The sequence below is a fragment of the Arachis ipaensis genome, chromosome B8, assembly GCF_059453495.1.
Source record: "Arachis ipaensis isolate K30076 ecotype BB chromosome B8, ASM5945349v1, whole genome shotgun sequence".
NCBI lineage: Eukaryota > Viridiplantae > Streptophyta > Magnoliopsida > Fabales > Fabaceae > Arachis > Arachis ipaensis.
Genome location: NC_142443.1, coordinates 35,084,108 through 35,091,457, shown reverse-complemented (window position 1 = coordinate 35,091,457; position 7,350 = coordinate 35,084,108).

Below are 7,350 nucleotides of genomic sequence, written 5' to 3'. Positions count from 1 at the left end.
GCGACACGTACGCGTGGCCGATGCGTACGCATCGATTGTGAATTTTGGAATCTCTGGTACAAAAATTAGAGACTTATGCCCACTTTGTGCCGACGGCACAGCCGCGACCCACGCGTAAGTGTGGGCGACGCGTGCGCGTCGGTCGTCTATATTGCCATCCACGCGTGTGCGTGAAGGACGCGCACGCGTCGCTTGCACTTCAGCCAACTCCTGGTACAAAAACCAAAGAGTTGTGCCTCCTTCATGCCTACGTTGTGCCTGAGGCACAATTCTGTCCACGCGTGTGCGTCGTCTGACGCGTACGCGTCCCCTCTCTTTTTTACAATCCACGCGTACGCGTGGAGCGTGCGCACGCGTCGCTTCCCAGACGCCCCCAATACACAGTGCGCCCTGTTTTTGAATCATTTCCTCAACTCTCTTCTTCCATTACTTCCTTCCTTCTTCTCCCACCTTCCACCACTCTATCTCCGGCTACCACCACCGCCACCGGCGACCACCACCTTCGGCGGTCCTACACTTTCTCTCTCCTCTCTTTCCTTTTCCTCTCCTCTCATATTTTCCACCTACACTCCAACTTACTTTCTTCTTCTTCTCAAGGTTTACTCCTACTCCTTCTTACTTTTTATCTCTTATTCTAAATTTTCTTTCTCTTATTAGTTGTATTTAGTTTCTCTTTCTTCTTTTCCTCTTAGTTGCAATTTTTATTGATTGGTTCTTTCTTGTTTGCTTTCTTTCTTTTCATATTTTTCATGGGTGTTGAACTTTGAGTTTCATCTTACTTTGATGGATCATTTTGGTATTTCTTCACTCCTTTGTGACTATGTGGTGTTGTTTTGTTGTTTGGTATTCCATTTGGGGTATTATGTGATTGAATTCTTCCTACTTGCTCATTATTCGAATATTGCACACCAAGTGTTTGTTGAAATACACCTATACCATTTTAGTTCAATTTTGACTTTGTGCTCCCAATTTGGTGCTTATTCTTCATTCACTTGCTCTTCTCTAAGTGCATTGAGCCTACTATGCTTCATTTTTACTTCTCTTATGCTCATTACCCATGACTTGCTCCTTCATTATTATTGATGCTTGAGTTTACCCTTCTCATGCCTCATATACTTGCATGCTTCTCATACTCTTGCATCTCATGCTAGTGATTTGCCTCATGATTATATCGTTGTCTTGTCACATGTTGCAGCTGTCATGTCCTTAAGACACACTATTCCTTTTGGGCTTTACTTTTCACTTGCATGTTATTTTTCGAGTGATGAGTTTTTGGGTTTAATGTTTCCTCTTTTCCTTCCTTTTTCAGGATGGCCACCAGAAAAGACAAGGAGAAGGCGTCGAAGAAACCGACCACAAAAAGGGCACCCCAAAAATGAACCTCCAAGGCGCAACCTACGCTAGGAGCTAAGCCCCTTTTCTAGGAAAGCGAAGACCGCTCATATGGATGAACGCGAGAGGGATAATCCGGCAAGGGACCCCATAAGGTTTCTCAACCGCTTCTGTGAGCTCATGTTCCCCGCCATGGTTGAAAGGACCTATCATTCCGAGCATCTACTCGCCCCTCCAGACCACATTGCTCGATATGTGATGCCCTGCATTGAGCGGCGGCAATGGGATTTCTAATGCGGAGACCACAAGAGGCCAACCTTTCTTGGGTGGTGGAGTTCTACTCCAATTACCACTCTCCTTCTCTTCAGTCAGTCTATGTGCGCCGGAAGCAAGTCCCAGTTTTGGAAGAAGCTATTCGACAAGTACTTAATGTTTTACCGATACCGGAGGAGATGGATGGTTACCAAGAGGTCCTACGGCAGCGGGATGAATTTCAGTTTGATTGGGACTGGATTCTTCCGGTTATTGCCCAACCAGAGTCATTTTGGACCCAAGGGAGACTCAGGATGCGGCCTAAGTGCATTGACGCACGCTTCCTTACTGTGGAAGCTCGAGCATGGGCCCAAATCTTATCTCACTACGTGCTTCCTAGCACCCATAAGTCATCCATCATGGCGGATCTAGCTCTCCTTATCTGGTGCATACTCACGAAGAGGCCAGTCAACATCCCTCTCCTCATCCAACAAGCGATGGGTCGAGTCCATGCCAAGGGTAATCTCCCATTTCCCGCTTTGGTATCAAATTTGGTTACTGCTGCTGGTGTCCCTTGTGAGGCTAAGGACATGAAGGCTACAATTCTAGCAAAGGGCGATATCGTCCCGAGCGAAAAATATCTTCAGCCTCCCATGGACACCACAAGCCTTGACATAGCCCCTCCTTCCACCATTCCTACCACTTCATCCGCACCACCAAAGTCAACCCATCAATTACTTGTAGAGCTCCATGAGAAGATAGATCGATATAAGCGGCGTAACAAGTGCCGATTTGCTTATATGAAGAAACTTTGGGGTTGTGTCAACCCGCCAATGGAAGAGCCAGACATTTCCACATCCGCTTCGGACCACAGTGAAGTAAGCACTCAAGGCACGGATGGTAGAAGTGACGACCCGAATTCCCTTTTGCGTCTCACCATTGACACGGAGGACCGTGCAAACTTCTAAGTGTGGGGAGGTCGGTTACCGACTTCCATAGGTACCCTTTTCTTCTCAACACCTATGATTTTTATTTTTCTTTCATTAGTTAGAATAGATTTCATGGTTAGTTTTTGTATTTGAACACTTTTCTGCATGTTAGGACTACTTGGTTAGGATGATGATTTCGTTTCCAAGAAAACTATTTTTAGGGCACCCTACCAATTTGGAAAAATTTTTTGTGTGTTAATCTTGCTTGAAGAATTTATTTTAGAACGTGATTTTTGAGCTAAGAACACAAGCATGTGAGTTTTTAGCCTAATTGTGTGGTTACATCTTATAACCACTTATTTCCATTCTTGTGTGCATTGTTCTCTTTCTATGATTATGATCTTTGATTTGTTCGATTCTTTATGTCCATTATTCCATGTAGACATGCATTTATATGATTGAGGCCATCATTCCATTTAGCTCACTTACCCAAATGGCCTACCCTTCATCAACCATTGTTAGCCAACTTTGAGCCTATGATAAACCCCTTTGTTCTTAATATTAGCACATTACAAGTCTTTAAGCGAAAAACAATAAATGTCCTTATTTGGATCTGTGGTTAGCTTAGGCTAGTGAGTGTGTATCATTCAAGTGTGGGGAAACTTGGGACATTGGTTGAAAAAAAGGGATAGTTTTGTATCTCTATTGAAAATATTGGGAAATTGGTACATGCTTATGTGTTAATTAAATGTAAAACTATATGCATTGATGCTCTTGTGTATAGTTTATTGCAAAAAGAAAAAAATATACATATATATATACAAAATAAAGAAAAAAATATGTAGAAAAAGAAAAAAAGAGAAAAAAATAGAAAGAAAAAGAAAAAGAAAAGCAATAAAAAATGGACAAAATGCCCCAAAGTGAAGTCCAATAATAATCAATGCATATGAGTTATGATCAAGGAAAGAATGCATGAGTGTGTGAAGAAGAAAAGAATGGGTAGTTAGGCTTATATTAGATTCCTATAGGTTGCTATATAGGTTAGGTGGGAAGCTTATGTTAATCAAAGATTTAAATCTTGAGCTCACTTAGCCATATATAACCTTACCTTGACCTAGCCCCATTACAACCTATGAAAAGACCTCATGATAGGTGTATGCATGCATTGGATAATTGTTGATTGTTAGATGACAAACAAATCGGGGAGAGCATGATTAGAGGAGAATTGAGTGGTCAACCCTAAACACTAGAGAGAATAGAGTGCAAACACTTCCGTTGAGGGTTTGACGCTCAATTCCTTGTTCCCGACTTTCACGAGCTTTCTTTATGCAAGTTGTATACACTCCACTTTGATATTTGAATTGGTAGAGTCATGAATTATTTTGTCATTTTCGCCCTATGTGCTCATATATATTCTTGGAAGTTGATTTACCTTTGACCAAGTAGATAGATACATTTGCATTAGTTGCATCCATATAGGTCATTTGCATTTAATAAATTTTCATTCTCCTATGATTCTTTGGTCTTTCAATCCCTTTTAGCATGAGGACATGCTTGGTTTAAGAGTGGGAAGATTTGATGAACCCTAACTTTAGGGTTTATTTTGTGTAGAATTTGGAGGGTTCTATCAACATTCTATCACACCTATCCATATAAAATGCATGGTTTTGTGTCTCCTTCCTAATTTTGCTTGATGATTGAAAACATGCTTTTTAGGCCCTAAATAAGCTATATTTTAATCTCTCTCTATTATCATTTGATATCGTGATCTGTTTGTTGAGTGATTTCAGAGTTTATAGGGGGCAAGAATGATCTAGAAGAGAGGAAGGAAGTATGCATAAGTGGAAGGAGCATGAAAAATGGAGCTTTGGAGCATTGGCATCAACGCGCACGCGTGGGAACCTAGATTTGGGATTGGCGCACAAACATAGACGCATACGCGTGGATGGGCAGAATTCCCATCGACGCGTACGCACGCCTGACGCGTACGCGTGGATCGCAAAAACCCAGACGACGCGTACCCACGCACGCGTGACGCTCGGCACGTGACTTCTTTAGTGAAATCGTGACTGGCGACTTCTGAGGAGCTTCAGGCCCAGTTTTGAGCTGAATTTTGGAGGGAAAAGACCTTAAAAGACCAAGGATTGAAGGGAATTCACACATTATACACATTTAGATAATTTGGTAGTTAGTTAGTTTTGGGAGTTCATGTTTCTAGAGAGAGAAACTCTAACTTCTCTCTAGGTTTTGGCTTTCTCAATTCTAATTTCACTTAGATCCTTTGGTTAGATCTGAATTTAATTTCAATTTTACATTGTTCTAGTTTGTAGATCTCACTCTTCTACTCTCAATTTAGTGTTCTTGTTACTCTAGCATTGTAGATCTTGGATTTGGATCTTTTTACTTTGATTTCTATTAATGCATTGAGGAATTTCATGTTCATTGTTGTCAATTGCTTTATTATTATTGATTGCTTGTGTTTCACAGTGCCTTTCATTCTTGTTCACCAAATGTTTGAGAAAATGTCAACTATAGCTATGGAGTAAATTTTCACTCTTGGCTTAGGGGTTGGATAATTAGAGACACTTGAATTGTCAAAGCCTTTTGTTGATTGATAATTAGAAATTGCTAATTGATTTGAATGACACTAACTCTAGTCTTTCCTTAGGATTTGACTAGGACTTGTGGACTCAAATTGATTATCTCTACTTGACTTTTCTTCATAGTTAGAGGTTAACTAAGTAGAGCAATAACCAATTCTTATCACAATTGTTGGAGACAATGAGGATAGAAATTCCAATTCCCAATCCTAGCTAAGGCTTTTACATTGATTGATTGTCATTCACCCTTGTTTAGTTCAATTTCTTGTGTCCCTTAGCCTACTTGTTATTTGTTCATTACCTTTATGCAAGCTCGTTTACATTTCTTGTATTCAACCTCAAACACCAAGAGAATTCCTAACCAATGATGTGTATCTTAGGGAAACTCCTAGGGAGAATGACTCGGGACTAATACTCTCGGTTATTGATTTTGAATTGTGGATACACATTTTCTATGTTTGATGCGTTATAGCTTGTTGGTTTAGACTATACTCACAACATAATCCTATTGGAAAATTATATACCGACAAAATATAGCTCATCATTCAGCTGAAGAAAAATATGATGTTTCAAGTAACTCCAGTCAGAATAGATGATGTTAGCATCAAAAAATTTTGCGAAAAGCAAGTTTCGTTGGTGAAGGTGGCTTTGAGTAGAGTTGGAGTGGAGGAGCATATGTGGGAGCTCGAATCCAATGTGAGGGCGGACTATCCATAACCTTTTACAGGTAATTAAACTTTGAGGGCAAAATTCCTAATTAGGTGGGTAAGATGTAAAACCTGGTTAAATTATAACTAATAAATTAATTATGAGCAAGGAATGTTAAGAATTTAAAATTTGTAATTTGAGGAGATATATAAAATATTTAGAACGCGAATTAAAATACTAATCTTAAAGGTTTTGGCCCAAAATTGGCCAATGGGCTAAAACAATTGAACCGGGCCTCACTAGGTCCAAGCCCAAGGCTTAAAAGCCTCAAACTTAGCCAATTCAGCATCTATTCCCCCCTTTTTTCACACACAATCAGCTGAAAGGGAGAAGAGAGTGAGACTCATGCCCTAACCATTGTCACTATTCACCCACTCACCAAAAGCTTCATAACTTTCAATCGAAGCTCCAATTGACAAGTCATTTGTGACCACGCGTTCATCTCGGATTTTTCTTCAATTCTCTTCAAACATTGTGTTAAGTAAACATGAAATCCTTGCCAAGTTTATTATTCCCTTCAATTTCGTATTTTTAGGATAAATTGTTGACAGAATTGCGATTTTGATGCTTTAGGGGTAGCTCAAGCACGATCTCAAGCAGGATTTTGACCCAAGATTGAGTGGTACAAGGCAAGAAAATTCAATCTCTTTGTTATTCCTAATTTGGAATAAGAATCCTAGTGTGAATATTGGGATTAGCTTGTCTTGTTTGGAATTGGTTTTGGCATTGATTTCGTGTGGAATTGAGTTGTGGATCAAAGTGGTAAGATTTTGGTGGACATTGGAATTGCCCAGAGGAAATCAAAAGTGTTGGAGGAACCGCTGTCTAGAGGTACGGATTTTAGTTTCAAGTAGGTATTATATAAAATTATGTGAATGCCTAGACTAATTGTTCTTAGGATAGGATTGAATGGAAATAGTGGTAGTTATGATTAATTGATTGTGAATAGAATGGTTATTGAATAATACTAATGTATTTGTGTGAATTGAATTGAGTATGAGGTTGTGGTTTTACTTGTTATAATAAAAGTTGATGTGGATATTTGGCCGGAGGCTATGATGGGGTGAGGAATCCCCCGTGTGGTAAGTGGAGGTAAATGTGTGAATTTGAAAGCAATGAGTGATGTGATTGTTGTGTGATTGGTGATTTGTGATGCAGGCTTAAAATATCGTATGTTGAGTGATTAAGTGTTGAATGGTTAGAAATGAGTAGAGAATTGATAAATGCATGATTGAGTATGGTTAGTAAAGGTTTTGGCATGGTTTGGAATTGAGTTGGATTGAGAATTGAGGAAATTGAGCAATTGTGTAACTTTGGTAAAAACAGATTTTTTAACCAACTTTGACAGGCCATAACTTGGTTCTCGGACAGTTAAATTTTTTGAAACTTGTCTTAAACAAAAATTGGGTCTGTTTAGTTTATGAAGTTCGAAGAATGGGCGAAAAATTATTTTTAACGAAAAAGTTATGCATGTTTAAAGTTTATAGTTAAAAACTGAATTAAGTAGAAGTTGCAGAAAATTAAGGTCA